General features: G+C 42.8%; 1 long non-coding RNA gene across 1 annotated transcript; it reads left to right on the top strand.

Annotated features, from left to right (window-relative positions):
- The first annotated feature begins 93 nt into the window (after positions 1-93).
- Positions 94-19,709, top strand: LOC132015280 (uncharacterized). The gene is made up of 3 exons (XR_009403609.1): positions 94-524; positions 17,106-17,177; positions 19,628-19,709. It is a non-coding gene; the product is annotated as an uncharacterized LOC132015280 (long non-coding RNA).
- The last annotated feature ends 1,024 nt before the right edge of the window (positions 19,710-20,733 follow it).

The raw sequence follows: 20,733 nt of genomic DNA, 5'->3' as shown, positions 1-20,733 counted from the left end.
CTCCCGGACTGCTCCCGCCTCCGGGGCGGGGCCTCGGGCAGCCCACCCCCACGGCCCCTTCCGGGAGGGGCCTGCGAGTCGACGCAACCCGCTCAGAGAGGAGCGGCGTGCAGGCCTCCCGCGCTCTGCACCGCCAGCCCGGATCCGCCTCCAGGGGTCTCGGCGTCCGCCCACGCCTCGCAGCAGCGGGGCTGAAGCGGAGCGTGCCGATGCGGGCCACGCCACCGAGTGCCTAGGGAGGTGACGCCTAGGCCACGGCGGAGCCGCCCCTGCCGCTGCTCACCCGCCCTAGACGCCGCGACTTCTCCGTGGGGCTCGGGGTCCCAGGTTGCGGCTCGGGTGTTAGTGCGGGGATCCCCCCCCCACACACTCCCGGAGTCCGGGCAATTCTTCCTCCTGCCCGCTGAGCCGCGGAGCCCACTGCATCTCTGCATCGCCGCGAGAATCTCCCAAACTTCGTTGGAACTGTCCCTCTGCTTCGGGGACTCCTCTGCGGGGAGATGGCAGCACTGCGCCAGACCACGGTGAGTTCTGCGACCTCACAGAAAGCAAAGGTGTCGGGGAACTTAAGCACCCACGGAGGTGGGACGCGCCGCTGGGCGGCGGAAGGGAACGGCTTCTGAGGGGGGACATTCATGACAGGACTCGAATGAGCTCGTAGTGACAGGTGAGAAGAGATTGGAGAAGTGTGTCAGGTCACCAGAATGGTTGCAATGGCAGCCAGACGTGAGGGTCCCATTGTTGGAGCGCGAGGGAGTGCAGAGCAGATTAGACTGAGGAAAGGAGATTCCTGACGGACTGAAGAGAGAACAGCCCTGAGTCCCTGCTCCGTCGTTCCTTCAGTCACTCAGTCAGTTTTCTGGATGCCCGTGGGGGGCAGGGGATGCAGGGACAGAAGGGGACAGGTTCATTGCTTTTCCCCAGGTTTTGGAGCATCTATTAAACGAATAACATCGTCAAAAAAGAAAAAAATGTTTTATGGTAAATCTGGGGTGGGGGGGGAAGCTGATTCAGAACATACATTAGAAGATCCACAAAGCAAAACTTTTCTTTTGATGAATCTGGAAATGAGACATCAAATCCCTAATGTGAGTATTTATATAGCTTTAGTGAAAGAGAAGCTTAGAGGAAAATTTGTGGCCAAAGATGGTTATGTTATGGGGAAAAAATGGTGAAAAATAAATGAGCTGATAATTAACCTAAAAGTATTTGAAAAAGAATACTAAAATGAAACCCAAAGAAAATGAAAGGGAGAATATTTTAGAGAAAAAATAAACACCAAAAAATAGTAAAGTAGTAAAACAAAGCCAAAAGTTACTTGAAAAGATTATTACTATAGATAATATTCTAATGAAATTGATTATAAAACAAGACAGTGCTTCTCAATGATGATTATGATGATGATTATAACCTCCCCCAGGAGCTTTTAAAATTTTTTTTCCTTATAGACCCCCATGAAATCTTAATACCAAGAACTTACTGTATATTTCTTTACGTACTGTGCTTTGTAATTAAAAACCATAAGAAATATTTTCACCCTCTTGGGGCAATATGCTCCCTGTTGTGAATGCATAGGCTAAGGAATGATATGAGTAATATTAGCAATTAAAAAGATATACTACAGATAGAGCTGAAATAGAAAACTCAAACATATTCTGAACAACTTTATGCCAATACATGGAAACAAATGTCCAAATTCCTAGGAAAAAAAAGGTATCTAAATGACTGATAAAAGAAATACAAGCACAAAATAAGCCAGTGTGTTCGTCTCCTCAGATTGCCATAACAAAGTACCACAAAAAAAAGTTCCTCCTCTTATGAAACCAGACCTATAGGATGAGAGCCAATTTCTAATGACCTCCTTTAACGTGAATCACCTCCTCATAGTATAGAGTACTATGTGACTGTAATGTGACATTATATATTAGATATATAGTTAAATAATAGTCACATTATTAGAGCTTCATAATATGAATTGAGGTTGGGGAACACAAATCAAGAATATATAATATATAATATATAATATATAATATATAATAATATATAATGTCCAGGAAACATTAAATAAATGATACCAGTAGTTTAAAAAATTCTCACAAAGAAAACACCAGACACAGATGATATTATACCAAATATACATGGAGCAGATTGTTAGGCTCACATTGAAAGTATTTCCAAGATCTTGGAAAGAAAAGCAAAAACACACTAAGCACATTTTCTGAGGCTACTATTACCTAACAAACGAGTTAGGACAGCATAAAAATAGTAAATTACAGATCAGCCCCTCTCATGTATATAAATAAAAAAAGATTCTAAACAAATATTAAACTCAATCTAGCAGTGTTTACAGAAATCATGGCCAAGTTGGGTTTATTTATAAAATATTAAAATTGGTTTTGTACACATTAATGTAGTTAATCATATTAATAGATTACTGGAAAAATTAAATCCATCACAAAACGGTCAGAAAAAGAACTTAGATAACTCATTAATGATTTGTAGCAAACTAAGAAGAGTAGTGAAACTGCCTAATTTGTGAGAAGATGTCCACCAAAAGAAGTATTCTTTCTAAAATCAAGAATGCCTCTATCACATCTTCCAGTCAACATGTCATTAGAGAACTAGTCAGCACCATGTTTTTTGTTTTTTATAGAAACCCAAATGGCTCTACAGATATATTTTAGAATAAAAGAGTTTAGCAAGTTAGCTGAATAATCAATAAATTAATAAATGTGTCCACAACACCAATTAACAGTTTAAAAACTGTATTTTTAAAATGCCATTTATAATAGCAGCTATATGTATGTGTATATGTATGTAAATATATGTGTGTATATGTATGCATGTATATAAGCAGACATATATTGGTATATATACAGTATAGAAAGGCATGTGGCTAAATAGTTTAAGATGTTCGTAGGGAAGTTTATATGAAAGCGTTAAAAAAGACCAAACAGAGCTATTGCCATGTTCACCAATAGGTGAGGCTAGATGACAATTTCATTTTTTTTTTAATTTTTTAAAATTATTTTATTTTATTTATTTTTTAAAAAATAGATGACAATTTCAAATCCTTTCAAATGTATCTATATATTTAATGTTATTGTAATCAAATATTAAGAGGGTTTGGGGGAGTGGAGAATTGATGATCTGATTCTAAGATTTACATGAAAGAACAAGTGGCTATAAGAAAAATAAGGTAGCTGATTTATCTTGCCCCTGCCAGAACTTGCTGTAGACCTCTGTATGCTAGATTAGTAACCAATGCCCTGTGTGTATCATATTTGGCCAGGCTGTCTTCTGATAACAACCCCCCAATCTGATCAGCTTAAGGCACAAATATTATTTTCTACCCATGTTTCTCACTCTCCCACATATATACAACCACCTCAGATTCCCAGGAGGGCACTACCATTGGGATTGCTGTTGGGTCCACCAGAATCATATCTAGATTCTTAAAGTGTCTGTCCAGAAGTGGCACATGTACTTCTGTTAACATTTCACTGGTGGAATCAAGTCCAAGCCTGTCCTGAATGTGGTAGGGAAGCACAGTTCTTCTCTACGAGAGGAAGGGACAGCAAGGAAAAATAATACAAACATCCACACTATAATAATTGAGATAGTGTGGTATTCACACTATCAATATAAACCAGTAGATAGATGCACGGAATGGATAAGAGAGCACAGATCCACATCCATACCTTCATGGGACTTGCAACACATCAGAGGTGACATGAAAATCATTCAGAAGAAAATAGAACAGTCAATAAATTGAAAAGGATGGCATTGAGACATACACATAAAGGGCTAGTATCCAAAATCTATAAAGAACTTATCAAACTTAACACCCAAAGAACAAATACTCCAATCAAGAAATGGGCAGAGGACATGAACGGACATTTCTGCAAAGAAGACATCCAGATGGCCAACAGACACATCAAAAAAATGCTCAACATCACTCATCATAACGGAAATACAAGTCAAAACCACAATGAGATACACCTCACACCAGTCAGAATGGCTAAAATTAACAAGTCAGGAAAGGACAGATGTTGGAGAGGATGCGGAGAAAGGGAACCCTCCTACACTGTTGGTGGAAATTCAAGCTGGGGCAACCACTCTGGAAAACAGAATGGAGTTTCCTCAAAAAGTTGAAAATAGAGCTACCCTATGACCCAGCAATCGCACTACTGGATATTTACCCTAAAGATACAAACATAGTGATCTGAGGGGGCACATACACCCAAATGTTTATAGAAGCAATGTCCACAATAGCCAAAATATGGAAAGAACCTAGATGTCCGTTAACAGATGAATGGATAAAGAAGATGTGGTATATATATACATTGGAATACTATGCAGCCATCAAAAGAAATGAAATCTTGCCATTTACAACAGTGTGGATGGAACTAGAGAGTATTATGCTGAGTGAAATAAGTCAATCAGAGAAAAACAATTATCATATGATCTCCCTGATATGAGGAGTTTGAGAGGCAGAGTGGGGGGTTTGGAGGGTAGAGAAGGGAAAAATGAAACAAGATGGGAGCAAGTGGGAGACAAACTGTAAGAGACTCTATATCTCACAAAACAAACTGAGGGTTGCTGGGGGGGGCGGGTATGGTGAGGGTGGTGGGGTTATGGACATTGGGGAGGATATGTGATATGGTGAGTGCTGTGAAGTGTGTAAGCCTGACGATTCAGACCTGTAACCCCTGGGGCAAATAATACATTATATGTTAATAAAAATAATTAATAAAAAAAGATGTTCCATGGTTTTAAATACCACTCCAAAAAAAGAAAACAAAACTGCCTTTTTATCACTTGTAATTTTTATATAATAAACATTGGAAGATCTATTTTAAACTTAGAAGGATATTTAGTATATATCATTCTTGTTTTGTGTATATAAAAAATGAAGAAAATAAAATCAGTTAATGAATTTCTAAATGCTTTTTACATTGCTTACTGACTTTTTGCAATCACTTTTGACTCAGAGTTGTCCATGCCTGTGTTTTTTCCATGAAGCACAGGCAAGCCATCCCCTCTCAGCCTTCTCTGCATTTCTGATCCACAGAACCTGTGCACATAGGAAATGGTTCTCTTGTATGTCATTACATTGGGGTGGTTTGTTACATAGCAGTACCTAACTGGAGTGTCCCTCATTCACAAAGGACTTTGGAATGCTTGCACAAACCTTCTTGACCTTCTAGATCCTTCCATGTCCATGGGTGTTCACACCAATGACTATTATTGTACTCTAGTATCCCGGTTCCTGGACCTTCTCACCCACAGGGATGGCCTCATCTAAACCACCTCAGCTACCTGCTTTGAGTTACAAAAGGGCAGGGTCTTGAGAATTTGAATGGCCATCTGGAGGGTTTGGGATAAGGGAAAAATGGCAGCCTCATCTTATCCCCCATTCAAAGATCCCATGACCACATGGGGTTGTCAACAGGCAGGACACTGAGCAGAGCTGCAGGTCACAAAGTCACCATGCCAACCCTCCTGTCCATCATAAGGAACACCACAGGGAATTCTGCCTCTGTGGGGGCAGGGGAAGGGCCACTAAGGCAGTGGGGCCATCTTTCCAGAGCCAGCCATTGGCCTCTTCTGCCCAAAGGGCAGGTACCAGGTGGGGCTCTCAGAGCATCTTAGGGAAAGGGCTGGAGGGGACAAGGCCTCAGGGCACAGGGGTTGCGGGGAGACAGTGGGTGAGGCAGAGGCCTGTGGTGGTTGGGCATGGCCAGCACTAATCCCACTTCTGCTCCAGGAGAGAGTGGGGCCTCAGGGACAGCTAAGAAAATAGGGAGCAGCAGCATCTGCATCCCAGGCCCTGCACTTTCCCTGTTCCTGCTCCTGCTGCTGCCACCTCCATTGCTGAGCACAGGGAGCTTCCTGCACCACCTCCCAAGCTGAAGAAACTCCCACCAGGGCACCAGGTACTACAGGAGCAAGACAGAGAAGGTGAAAACCTGCGAGGGTGCCTTTGATCTCTACTTTATCCTGAACACGTAAGCAGCCCTCCCACCCTGATCCGGGGTGCCCCTCAGGGCAATTCTGACCCCATGGTCACTGCTGGCATGAAGGTGTTCAAGGAGACCCCAGCCTCTGGGAAAGGGGAGGTAGTAAAATTCTTGACAGACCTAACATAAAACCCTCTTTAAGCACCTTATTCCTGAGATAGAAGGAAAGCCCCAAGAATTTGTTCCCTGAGACTCTTCCTTTTAGAAAGGAAAAAAGGCCACCATAGAGTTTCTGGGTGGCTCTCAGTCCCTCCATCAGCATGGCCTGGTTCTGTAATGTGAATGCCCTTAAACAGTCGGAGGGGAGGTGATTGCTAGAAGCTCCTCCTCAGCACTTGTTAGAAGCTATCTATGGGTCTGGGCTTTTGTCTGTTGTTTTATACCCAAATGAGTTCTGTTTTTATAGGACCACAGAGATTGACATGTTGCTTCCATTGGGCATTCTTATAGTATCACTGATTGGGAAGTTCTTTGCTTTCCTGCTGCTAAGTGTTTTCCTTCTTTCTTTGACAGCTTGGAGACCACTTTTCTGAAAGTGTGTACTTTCAGAATAGTTTGATCTGACCAGGTTTTGTCCTAGGCAGCTGTGCTATGCATTAGACAATTTGTGGCCCTTAAGAAGGAAAGAAGGTGGATCTTCATGCTTGGAGAGATTGCAAACATTACCTTGGTTCCATTTTCAACTTCTCTAATAGGTTGAGAATGAACTTTACTAAATCTACAGTAACAGTAACATGACTGTCAATAAAATGTTAAAGCACTTTTTTATTTCCAGAGCCCATTTTACTGCACTTTTGTCATTCTCAAAGCCACACTGGGGGGGAAAAAGCATCCTGGGATGTAGAGTAGGGAAGGTATTTGCATTTTTGATCTCCTAGAAAGGTGGGAGGCATCTAGAGGTTTGAAGTAGCTTCCTGCATGCCCTGATTGCAGCTTCTTAGGCTGTACTGCCTCTGATTCCTTCTATTCTCCATGGAGGCTACTGACTGGGGAGATGTATGCCCGGTCCACTAGCATTTAAGGAAAGCCAGCAGAGGTGGAAGCTACTGTGCCCACTGAATAAGTCCCTTCACACTGTCCCATGGAGGGACTTCTGAGTTGTCCTGAGCAGATTGTGCCTCATTGGTACCTGGCATAGCCCAAAGGGATGATGGTTTCTCACTTGGGCATTGGGGCTGGGGTATGGATGGGAATTGTGAGGAAATGAAGTTTCCCTTTCTGTCAGTTTTTGCAGAGAATAGCATTGAGTCCAAAGGGCTCCCTCTGGTGCCATCCTGTTACAGTGCCCCAGTCCAAACCTCTCTTTCTGCTATTATGCCCAATGTGGGCACAGTCCAACCCTGCAATGGATATGAAGGGCTCTTGTCACAGGTAGAATATAAAACAATATTAATTGAGCACTTTTTGTATGCCAGGCAATGTGTTGACCACTTTAAGCCTCCTCCTGCTTGGAGGAGCAAGATCTATTTTTCTATTTGGGGTAATGCAACAGATTCTGGAGAGTCAAGTGATTTTCTCAGTATCATTTAAGCTAGTTTGCTGCACAACATTAAACAATAGGGGTTGGTCTCTTCTCCTCTCTCCCAAAGAAGGTGTGAGGTGGGGGAGTGAGAAGGCATTCTAAAGAGGTGGTCAGAAAAGGCAGGACTGATAGGACTATGAGGAGGTTTGGTGTGGGGACCATGTTTTTGAGCAGAGGAGAAGTATGTGATCAGAACCTGTTCTAAAAGGATCATAGTTTGTGGACACAAAGACAGCAGTGAGGAGCTGGTGCAGAGGTCCACAGGTGACCTGATAATGGTATAGACCAATAAGGTAGGGGTGATAATGATAAATGGCCAGATTCTACATTTAATTTGAAACTAGAGTTCACAGGAATCCAGACAGATTGGATGGGGGAGACCAAGTATGGCTCTAGACTGGGGGTAAGAGTAAGGTAGGAAAACAGCTTCATCACTGAATCTTCCTCACAACTGTAGATAAATGTAATTATCCCTATTTTATTGATGATGGAGGGAGGCTTCTCAGGGCAGGGAATTAGGCCCTTAGGTTTGGCATTGCCTGATTCAGACCCCTCAAAGAGAGAGACATGGAACCAGAACTGACACTCCGAAATGTCTGATTCCAAAGCCCATTTCAAAGACTTCAAGGCTGGGTAAATTTCTGAGAATACGTGTGCTCATCTTAAATATAAAAGGAATCTGTCACCTGTAGGAAGGTCTTGAAGGTTTGCTTCCAGTTTATTCATTGGATTCCTTATTTATTTGGTCATTCATTAGACTGAAAATGATGAAAATGAGTGACTTTCCCAGTGTGCCTGCCTTATTGGTATGTGAAAGCCAGGGAGCTCCAGGCAGAGGGAGTGGACTTTGCAAAGACCTGAGCTTTGAGGCTCTCAGGGGATCCCAGAAGATCCAAGTGTAAGGAGAAAGAGGGTGAAGGAAGAAGACAGGCTGATGGGGGTGGGAGTGGTACTTAACCTTAAGCTGAAGGAGGAGGTGTGTACTTCACCTTAAGGGTAACTGGGAGTCCATGGAAGGAGGGCTCTTATCAGACGAGAGATGGATCAGATCTGTTTTTGTTAGAGCCAGTTGGCTTCCTTGGGGAGCATGGGTAAGAAAGAGTGAAGGATAGAAGTAACAGCTGTAGTGAAAAGGGGGAAGGTCTTGGGAGTTCCCAGGAGGCCTGAAAGGCTAGGGAAAAATGGGTAGGATCCCAGGGCAGATGTGTCCCGTGAAAGGAGAATGGATGGACTGACCCCAAGACAGCTCCTGCCTGTGTGGTATGGATGTGGAAAGAGAAGCTGATGTAGAGGGGAGAAGCAGAGCTTCAAGATCCATTCATTCTAAGGACATTGGAATTCTAGACATTGTCACTGTGGGCGCATTGGGGATGGGAGAGGAGCTCACAGCCACCTTCCTTGGTGTTAAAAGATAAACTGAGGCACTTTATAATTTTTAAGGATTTGAGTGTGCATAGATTTGAATCAGGAAGCTCAAAAGCCCAGTTGTTAGGGACACTCCACTGATAGGAGTTTTATATAGAGAAGATGTGGAAGAAAATCAAAGAAATTATTTGAATAATTATAGTTTAAGCAGTTGCCTTATTTGGGAAAGCCTATTTCGCTACTTGTGTTTGGTGTGCATATGTATGCTTTCAAGGCATTAGAGCCACCTCAGTACAATGGCTCTTTGTGTTAACACTTTAATAATTCCCCCCTTTTGGTCATCCTTTCATATAGGAGAGACTGATCCACAATTCAGTATGATGAGCACTGGGTGTTATATTCAACTAATGAATCATTGAACATTATGTCAAAGACAAACAATGAGCTTACCTTGGCTAATTGAATTTAAATTTAAAAAATTGATATTAGTGCCACTTTTAGTTACCATTAGGGTTAAATTGTTCTTGTCTTGTCATTAAGCTTGAGGTAATGATGTCAGATACATTGGAAGAATTGTTTTTGCTATTTATCTGTTCATCTTTTTTGTTTCTCCAAGTGCACTGAGACCATCTGATGTACTGATGATGGTTGCAGACATATATTTAAGACTCTTGAGAGAATATAGCACACCAGGGAGACTACCATGCTGACTATCAGGAGGACACTAGTAAGAAACTGAAGAATGTACCTTAGCCAGTGCATACATGAATAAAACCAGTTGGTATCAAATAAATCAAAGAATATACCAGAAGAGACAGCCACCTGTTTAGTTAAGTGGCTTATTTATTAATTTCTCATATTTTAATGTATATAATATCAGTGTTGAAATAATTACAGCAGGAAGTAATTGCTATGTCAGAGACTCCTCATTGTTAGCTTGAGTCTTGTATCTAAAACCACCTTAACTCGTTTGCCTTCAGCTCAGGTCATGATCCCAGGGTCCTAGGATCGAGCCCAGCATCAGGCTGCCTACTCAGCGAGGTGCCTGCTTCTCCCTCTTCCACTCCCTCTGCTTGTGTTCCCTCTCTCTCTCTGTCAAATAAATAAATAAAACCACCTTAACAGCTTGAAATAATCCTTAAATCAGGCACACTTTGAAATTTCCTCAAGAATTTTCAGTCTGGAAGTTGAGTTGGTAGTTTGTTTCCTCCCATTGAACCCATCCCTTAGTCTCAAGAATAGGTCAGTTCAGTTAAACAGTGACATCTCATTTCAGGAGATGGTATTGTAGGTGCACTTCCAAAGTTTGACTTATACCATGTCAGCAATCAGGTATTTAATTCGAGGCATTTCAGTGAAAACAGTCAATGATTGAAGCAGACTCTTCATAAGGTTCTAAATTCAGAGAGAAGCCAGATGAGAAGACTTCTAGTCATTGGGTTCCTAGATGTTGGTTCAAAGCATCTTCTGTAAATTGATTGTCTCTGGTGATGTTATTGGATCCTAAAGTAAATGTTCTGAGTGGCCCACATAGCAATAGACACAAAAATTATCTGTTCATGAGTCATTGTGTTGATTTCTTTGAAGTTTCATATCAAGTTATCCAGCTCAGTTTGCAGGGCTTTGGGAAAAGGGCAGTTTTTGTTCTTGGTAATTCCTAATATAAGGGTGGAAGAAAATTGAAACCATTAGTTTGGAGAGTTGGAGACAAATATTGGAGAAAAACAATAATTTAGAATCCATTTCATTTTACAAGTAGATAACAACATTCAAAGTCAGTGAACAGGTCTAAAATCTGATACCCATCAGGGTGTGTTATAGTTTCTATTGAAAATACTTTTTATCTCTACAATTCCTCCAATTTCTACCAGAGACTATCATAGTAAGACTAATCTGTTTGCAAAACATGTCTAATCCTATTAAACTGGGTATGGTTATTTTCCTAAGTAGAGCAAGAATAGTGATTTAGCATATAATCTCAAATACAATATTCCAGTTAAAGCTTTGGTGATAGCTAAGGGGATTTATTGCCTTTATAAAGTCCATGTTGTTTTCTTAAACCTTGTCATAACTTAGATTTCATTTTTAAAAGCCTTTTTAGGCTAATAAACCAGACTAAGCAGTTGCCCAATTTTGTCCTGTAACAAGAACAAATTTTCATTGAACTTATGCAAATACCTATATTGTCATGTAAAACAAAAATACTCAAGAATTTCTGGATAATAGAGGAGTCAGATAGAAAAAGACAGCTACAGTTGACCTTTGAACAACAGGGGTTTGAATTGTATAGGTCCATTTATACATAGATTTTTTAAATATAAATACTGGACATCAGTAGAAAGAGACATTACATTTCTCCTCATCTGCATCCAAAGTTAGCAAAGCTGGATCCTTAAATGATGCCCATTTTTTCCTCCCTCCCTCCCTTCCCTTTCTTTCTTGTTTTTGGGTTTTTTGTTTGTTTGTTTGTTTTAAGTTTAAATTCAATTAGCCAACAGATAGCACATCATTAGTTTTTGACATAGCGTTCTATGATTCATTAGTTACATGTAACACCCAGTGCTCATCACATCACATGCCCTCCTTTAGGAGCTCACAGAGTTCCAGTGGTGGAATCAGTTAGCAGGCAGTACTTATACCACTCCTTGCTCTCTACCCAGGAATATGGGAATCCTTCTTCCTTTTTTTTTTTTAATTTATTTATTTGACAGAGAAAGAAGTCATAAGTAGGCAGAGCAGTAGGCAGAGAGAGAGGGGAGAACAGGCTCCCTGCTGAGCAGAGAGCCCGATGCAGGGCTCAATACCAGGACCCTGAGATCATGACCTGAGCCAAAGGCAGAGGCTTAACCCACTGAGCCACCCAGGTGCCCCGGGAACCCTTCTTCCAAGCAAAGTCTGGGGGAAGACAGAGCATTTTTAATCATCTCTCTAGGTCACTTGCTCCACCTGGCCCCTCTTATGTGGTTGTAATGCAGTTCCTACTTGCAGGAAATTATGACAAGCCTTAAGCCTCCAGTTCCCTGGTGGTATTAGTTACCAAGCCCAGAGAATTTTCAGCACCATGAACAGCACCCTATTGCTGTCTGCTGTCTGCTGCCTGCTGCCTGCTGCTATCCCGCACCTGGTGTTCTGTTAGACCCCCATCCCAGAGGTCCTTTTTCTGTAGTCCTTCGCTGACTCTGGCCAGTGACTGGACCCACCACTTTGGCAAGAATCCCTCCACAGAACTGGTTTCTTTATGCCTCTCAGTTTGGGATCTCCATGATCTAAGCTTCACATAAGAGGGCCAGGAACAGATCAGAACCCTGCTGCTTGCTGTTCCAGCCTTCCCTACATCTTTCCTCCACCTTCCCTTCACTTCTAGTCATTTGGCAACTTCTACCTTACTTTTAAATCACAGTGTGATTTAAAATACAGTTGAATTTTGAGGGGAGGTAAATTTATATGTGAATTTTCAACTCCACAAGGGGTTGGCACTCCTCTAACACCCATGTTGTACAAAGGCCAACAGTATTCCATTTTTGTTGTAAAAAGTTTGCTTTAGCAAATTGCTATGTTATAGATAGATTAAAAGAAAAGAGAAATGATGCTTCTTAACTCTGGAAAACAAAATGTAGACAAAACAGCAATGTTTCAAAGTCTTACAAAATTATAATCATCCTTATCAGTTCTTTCAGTCCTGTGTACTTAATTCTTGTTAACAGTTTTATGAATCTATAATTCTCTCAATTAGAGTTTAAAAAAAATTCTTGTAGTATAACCAGCTGAAAGTATGCTCTTAAAGTTATCAAAAACCTGTATTCGTGGGTGTCTGGGTGGCTCAGTGGGTTAGCCTCTGCCTTTAGCTCAGGTCATGATCTCAGGGTCCTGGGATGGAGCCCTGCATTGGGCTCTCTGCTCAGCAGGGAGCCTGCTTCCCCCTCTCTCTCTACCTGTTTCTCTGCCTACTTGTGATCTCTGTCTTTCAAATAAATAAATAAAATCTTTTAAAAAAAAAAAACCTGTATTTGTCAGTCCCTTTCATGAATCTCTTTGAAGAGGAAGCACTTTTGCAAAAGCATTAAAGTAAAGCAATAACTGTAAATGTCAAAAGACTTAAAGGTAGCCAATTGGAAAGATTTCATGAGAGTCTGTTACAATGAAATTGACAAGAAAATTTTATTTTTTCTGACAGACATTTTAAGATAATAATTAAAATTATGACTGATAACATTATACCAACACATATCAGATTTCTAGAAATGTCATACAATCTCTGGAACATATATCAGTAACATATATCCATACAAATATAACCTAAAGAAGGTTTAGCATCACTTATTATTTGACAATGTTTCCCATGTAATTTGACATGTTAAATTAACCTAATTAGTCTAACATGTATCTTTTATAAAGAGAGAAAAAAATCTTTTGAGATGTTCCAGGGACCTTCTTATATATATCAAAGTTAATTCAAGATCAAAAGGACTTCATTTAGAATTTCTATGGGAAGTTTATAAAAAATATCAAAAGGTGATCTGGGGGCGCCTGGATGGCTCAGTGGGTTAAGCCACTGCATTCCGCTCAGGTCATGATCTCAGGGTCCTGGGATCAAGTCCCGCATCAGGCTCTCTGCTCAGTACGGAGCCTGCTTCTCTCTCTCTCTCTCTCTCTCTACCTGCCTCTCTGTCTACTTGTGATCTCTGTCTGTCAAATAAACAAATAAAATCTTTAAAAAAAAAAAAAGGTGATCTGGGTTAGCTATTCAACAAAAGTGACAAAGATTTCTAAGGCAAACTAAAAAAGTTACATAGTTGCTAAAAAAAAGTTTAGCTCTTTTAATAGAGAAGGCTCAGTACCCCAAATAATCAAAGACCTGATAATGATAACATGAAGCACAAGAAATTATTCTGGTAAGATGAAATATATTTGCTTTCAAAATAGATTACAGGGTAAATAACAACCTTTCTTAATCTCTTATGAAGAGCACACCAATAGTTTAAGAAAACTTTCTGTTCAACAAAAGAAAGAATTACATTTTAATTTTGCATAGGTATACCATTATTTTTAAAACCCAACAATAAATTCATTCATTTTTCATCAGCTTTACTAAATAAGATTTTATCTTGCTTTCTGCTTTCTACTTCCATTTGGTTTTTATCTTCTATTCCTTTTTTTTCCATTCTAAAATGACCATCCTCTTTAGAACAAATTTACTTTCTTTTCCCTTAACAAAAGTTCGTTTTCATATCTCATACCTTTTCTTAACAAAAATACTTTCTGTTCTCCCAGTAGAGAGTCATTTGTCTTATGATTTCTAGTAGTTTTAATTGCACATATTAATTAAAATTATTAGCCCTTGGAAACTTTAGTTACTAGTGAAAACTGAAAGGTGAGCTATTATGTACTCTTCTCCCAAGATTCTGAAGATTGGCAAATTTATGAATACATTTCATAATTTCTGGAAGTATATTCTTCCTCACTATAAACTTTTCAGTGTTGCATACAACATGTTTATTAAACCCAAATAGCTTTAGTTCCTCTGTAATAAAAGACCAATGTAGATAAACTTATGTTGAGTAATTAATATTTCCATGTTTTATCTTACTTGGAAATTGATGTAGTCATTACTGGAGGAAAGAGGAAGGGCCTCTTTGTGGGTTTCTTTAATTCATATGACATGGGAAAGACATGACTTGTCATAGATCCAGAAAAAGAGTCTAGGCTAGGTATCCAACTGTTTCACCTTTTGTCATCAGCAGGATCTTGACCAAAACACTTAGTGAACCTCATTTGCGAATCATAAATTTGAATTAGTACAGAACTATAGATTATGTATGTTGGACTGCAAAGATCTTTGAACCCTGGGCTGGTAGAGCACATTTAAGAACTTCTCATCTAGACATAGGGGATATCATAAGGCTCCACCCCCATTCAGCATCTTCACTATCCAGGAACTAAGGTGGGAGCTGATGAGTAAGAAATGGAAAATAGGGAGAGGAAGGATCTGTGGCTTTCCTTGCTGGTCAGCGCATGATGGCAACAGAACATCAGTGTCCCAGGTCTATTCCTATCTCTCCTCTTGCAGTGGTCTTCGAATAGGCCTTTCATGTCCAGAGTGGCTCAGCTTTGAAGGATGGAGGAAAATAAAATTGTCTGAGTAGCACATCCTTCCTGGCCTGAGGTGTAGTCCCCTATTGTGAATGTCTCTTCCTGCTCTGTGAGTGCTGGAAACCATGAAGGTGTGAGAAGAATTTGTGTGTATCATGAGGGATGGTTGGCAGGTCAGACTTAGGGTTACAATGGATCCCCAATCTAAGGAAGTATGTAAGGGTAGCCTGATACCCAAGAATCCAGAATCCAGCAGAGGATTACAGGACTGGCTTGGGCTACCTTCTGAGGCTGTATCTGTTGGTTCAAAAAGGTATATAATAGAATGCAGTGCTAAAAGCCCTGCCTTGCACCCCACTATACAACTTTAAAGAATAGATGAGGAGCATATGGCTGTTAATAGCTATTCCAAAGGAAAATGGGGAACCAAGAGAGCTAACATGTCAGAATCAGAATGTGTTTTCTAGCAAATGTATCCTCCTTCATTTCTTGTCCACCTACTGTAACCACCTACCATAACCAAACCCACCATCCTGGTTTGCCACCCAAAGTCCTTCCTCCCTGGAACTCACATGGTCCCAAGCATATGGGTCTGGTTATTCAACATTCCCACCATCCACACTGATGAAAATCACCACCAGGGTGACCTAAAGAGGTCACCAAGGGTGCGTGGCAGACTTCAGTTATGTGGGATAAAGAGGACTTGCTAAAGGAGCTATGGGAGGTATTGGGCAGAAACTTCCCACCCAATGTATATGCCTCTTCTGTCTGACTCAAGTCTTTGTTTTTAGGTCAGAGAGTGTGAACAACAATTGGATGATGCAGTGAAGAAGTTTCCAAAGTAAGGCTCTCCATGCTGCAGGGTATTTTCCTCTGCCAGGAAGATACACAGCTGCTTAGATTCAGTGGACATGGGAGTCCCTCAGGCCAAAAGCACAGTGCTCACAATGGTGTTCTGAAACAGGAAAGAGGGAAAGTCAAATTGTCCATTGCTTCTCAGCATATTTTGCTGGCTCTTGCCTGAGAGGCGAAATTAAAGGAAACATAGTCTGCTTCTGAGAACCTTACCAGCTTGGAAAGGAAGTTAAAGCACACTGACCAGTAGTTCAGTAACTGAACACCTGGTTAAATGATACCAATGGCCAAGAGAAAGGGACAAAAGTCTTACATGGCAATATAAAGGTAAAAGCAAGAATTCCTAGAGGAAAAAGTCAAGGATAATTACCTAGAATATGTGGAAATTTGAACTAGACCTTGAAGAATGGGGAAAGCCAAAGTAACAGGAACCATTAAGAAGATGTCTTGTGGAAGAAATGGTAGAATATGTTTAGTCAGGAGAAGACTTGAAGATGAGGCTGGACCAGTCAACTTGGAGCCAAGAGTATAGGGGCTCTTAATGCCAAGCCACAGGGCTTGAATTTCCTGCTGGAAATTCCTACTTCCTATAGAAAGTATAGGATTCTTGAGTAGGGGTCTCACATGATCAAGGATGTGCTTCATAAAAAGAAGTCTGTTACTAAGTGGATAAAATTAGTTGGAAAGGAAGGGATGTATATAAATGGCTTCCAAGAAAGAGAATAATTTCTTTGGCAAGAGAAGGAGATGAAGAAGGAGTTAGGAGGGAAGGGAATGAAGGTCCAAAGAATGTTAAAGTAGAAGAGAAGACAGGGGCGAGCTCCGCATGCAGGAATGTGAAGGTGTTTATCTCCTTGTGATATGTTGTATATATGCCTCTTTGTGTGTGTGTGTGTGTATGTGCATGTGCATGTGTGTGTGGAATACATTCTTTAAGAATGTAAGAAGGGAGCAGGATGCCATCTTGGCATTCTATTCTGAGGAGGTGACACATCTTACCAGCCTCAAAGTTTTTCACTACATTTGTGGGAACTTCCAGTGTTTGGGAAATGGACCTGAAATCAGAAGAGTTATAGTGGGAACTGTAAAAACTGACATAGACTGCCTCTCACTGGCTGCAGTGAAACTTTTTTTGGGGGTGGGTGGTTTTGGGTGTTTTTTTGTTTTGTTTTGTTTTTTGTTTTTAGCTTTATTGGCATCATTTTGAGCCTGTGTTGATGGCTTCTCACAAGCACATGCTTCCTCCCTAGCTTGAAAATGCGGATGCCCTTCACTACCTACTCCACACAGGGCCACACCCTTATGGAGCTCACCTCAGACAGGTAAGCACTGATTGGATCCCCCATGGCAGACATGAAGAGCAGAGTCTCAGGGACAGCCAGGAAGCTGAAGTATTCCCTGAAGCCACATTGGAAAGGCCAATGGAGTGCAGGCTGCTCTGGCTTGAGGTCCACTCATTGTGCACCCTGACTCCCAGATCTGGCTCCCTAGCCTTCTCTGAGCCCTGGCTTCACTGACATTGGCAGATGATATGTTGCTAGACCATCTCCACCACTCTAAGCCCTGACCTAGAGCTGTCCTGAATGCTTTCCTCCATGCTATTTGATTTTTGAAGAATGTGCTATATGTGAGGACTCCTAGGATTGTATGGAGCAGATGTGCAGGTCCTTTATGAACAGTGACCTGTGTTGTGTATCACTCTCTGCCCTGGTCCAGTGTGGGAGTAGGGGTGGATGGGAGACAGATCAGACACAGGAAGGAAGGGATGGGCAGCATCGAAGTATCGATGTTTTCAGTGGAGGGGTTTTGCTCCCTTGGTGGGTCTGAGACAAGAGAGCACATGAGTAGGGTTCTGAGCACAAGGCTGGGATAGGGCACTTGAGAAAGGCATGATGTGCCTGCATCCTAGGTGGACCATGGTGGGCCCAGCAGTTTACCAAAAGTCTGAAAGTGGAAAATTATGGTGGTTAAGATTCTCATGAACACAAATGGCTGAAACCTAATTTAGAGAGGGGGGATACATAAAAGAGGCTGAGCACCCTTAGAACTGGATGGACACAGGATTTGGAACATAGAGCCGCCATTCAATACCATGGAGACCAATCAGGAGCAGCAGAGTGCTGATGTCAGTGCATGGAATCAGCACTCCCATGTCTGACTCCAGGAGAAGCAGGGCGTGGGCTGGCTGCTCCAAGCATTAGTGGAGGCATGGATTTGTGCATATGTGTGGTTACGTGTTTAGAACAGATAGACCTGAGTGCATATGAGGTGGAAGAAAGCATGTTCATTGGGGGTGATGCTGGCAGGTGGCAGAGAGATGCAAGACTACTGGGCATGGGGCTCTGGTGGAAGGGCCGTCCTTTGGGGAGGGAAAGGCTTCTGCCTTCTCCAAGGTGAGAGTCTCGGGGCCCAGATGTGAGAAGCTGTGTGGGGGCTTAGGGAAGGCCTCCTGGTCCTCTCTGGACAGTGAATATAGTGACATCTTCCCCAAATGAAGGTACGGATTATCAGTGTGCCCAGAAGAGTGGAAATGATGAGTAATTATGTTTTGGCAAGGGAGTAATACCTTAAGAGGAGTCTGTCTGAGGGTGATAAGAGCCTGTATTCCTTCCAAGTTCAGAGCTAGGAGTAGGGCTGGAGAGGCAACACTTCCTTGGGGGCATTGGGGCAAGCAAGTGTATGCCTGGCCAGGGGATTCCTAGGCCAGAGATTAAGAAGGGATGAGAATTACCCCATATTTGAGGGTTCAGGAAAAAAAAATCCAAAATATGGCAAGAAGAAGGAGAATGATTCTGCTGGGCTGGGTAGTGCCTGGTGTGGCCTCTACTGGCCTCAGGTCCCAGGCCTCACCTCCTGGGTTGGGTGGGCTGGGCAGGGCTGGACCTGGGGCTCTTAAGTCTCCCCCACAGCAACATCTGCACAGTGAGAAGCCTTCTCAGGGTCCACACTCTCCTAGACTGGCTGTGCCAGTCCAGATTGTCACATGGGATTGGCCTGAACCTAAACACCCAGCCCCTCCTATGTCCCCATCCCACCTATGAGATCTGCCTTCACAGCAGTTGTCTGGCCACAGACCCGTGGCTGCCAGGGGATCACTCCTCAGGGCCACTTCCCCAGGTTTTGGCCTTTTTCTTCAGGAGCACATGAGCTCAGGAGCTCCAGTGTACTCACAAAGCATCTTGCTACTTCCTTTAGCACCAGTCCAGAAGGGAAAAAACCTTGGGGGTACTGGGTCAACCTCAGGGGTCTGTGGCAAGGGAGGATGGGACAGAGCAGGAGCATCAATCAGAAGGATGACTTTTCCAAACTCAGCCTTACATGTTGGAGGATAGTGTGCCTTCCTGAGGGACCTAGTAACTTCTAGCATCCCTGCCCATCACATCGTGAGTGGGATTCACAGTGACACCTCCATGGGTGTGCCCCATATTGACCGTGGATGGTCAAGGCAAGCCCTTGGGGGTCCCCGAGGTCTGTGTGCCTGACACAGTGATGAGTGCAGAGAAAGCCAGGCCATACCCATGGGACTAGCAAAGCAGCATCCCCCACCCTATGCTCACCCGAATGGAGACAGTGGAGGCCTGAGCATGGCCTGTCAATAGCAAGGACAGGGGGCTGAAGGTCATGACCCAGCTAATTAACTTATGTCCTGTCCCAGCCAGACATGTGCACACTGCACAGTGGCTCCAGAACGGCTTGGGGCTGCCTTTAATATCAAGACCAAATTACACTTCAACCACTTTTCTGATTTTTTTTTTTTTTTTTTTTTTTTTAGAAATGAAATAAGTGATGGGCTCACTAAACTCCAGAATATAGTGCCTACCGGAGCCACAAATATGCAGGAAGGATTTAAAAAGGTACCGAATCTAGAGTTCTGATGACTTCTGCTTTATGGAGTTTTTAGAGTATTCCTGGGTCCTCCCACTGTCCTCCCCCAATACTCTTCCATTTCCTTGCAGGCAAATGAGCATATTGAACAAGAAAATGCTAAAGGTAAATTGCCTGGTGACTTCACTATGGGCAGGTTTGGGGGCAGAGCAGGCCTGGGCCTCAGGGAGGTCTGGTGCAGACCCTGGTCAGCCCCTTACTATCACTGACTCTTGGAGCAAGGTGCTGTCCTCTCTGGACCATGGCTCCCTCCTCTGTGCATTGAAAATGAAAACCATCCCTAGTGATGTGTCTCAGAGTAATATGAGGCCATATGTGTACCTTCTAAGTTCTTGGTAACTGAGAGGTGCTTGAACTATACTTGGGATGCCTGAACAAGAAAACGGAAAAGCCAGGGGACCTAGAGCAGACAAGATTCCATTTCCCGAAAAAAGTGATGGATTCCCCCCTTGCTGCCCACACTTTGTCTCCATTACATTTCTGGTCCTGGCTCTTTTCCCTTCCTTTCCTTCCCTTTGGCTGATATCATCCTGCGACTGTGTTTCCAACACTGGGAAAGGCTGTGCTCTGCCCAGACCATCTTCATCTAACATCCTGGCTAAGGCTCCTTTTCCTTCCAGATCTGGCCTTCTAGTCCTCCAGATGATTGTGATGGCAGGTGCTGAGGTCTTGGCACTTTTCACTTGGAGAAGGAGGTACGGGGAGCAGTGTTGTGGCTCCAGCAGCCTGCAAAGCCTCATTTTCTATGCCCCTACCAATGGAGTCACTCCCCATTTCCCCTGCAGGCAACAGTGCTGCCAGTCTGATATTGCTCTGAACACAGGACCATTGACGCAAAAAGCATTTGAGGAGGGGCGCCTGGGTGGCTCAGCGGGTTAAGGCCTCTGCCTTCGGCCCAGGTCATGATCCCAGGGTCCTGGGATCGAGCCCTGCGTCGGGCTCTCTGCTCAGTGCAGAGCCTGCTTCTCTCTCTCTCTGCCTGCCTCTCTGCCT

The sequence above is a fragment of the Mustela nigripes genome, chromosome 4, assembly GCF_022355385.1.
Source record: "Mustela nigripes isolate SB6536 chromosome 4, MUSNIG.SB6536, whole genome shotgun sequence".
Classification (NCBI taxonomy): Eukaryota; Metazoa; Chordata; class Mammalia; order Carnivora; family Mustelidae; genus Mustela; species Mustela nigripes.
Note: the sequence above shows the minus strand (reverse complement) of the source record. Positions and strands in the feature narration are given on the sequence as shown.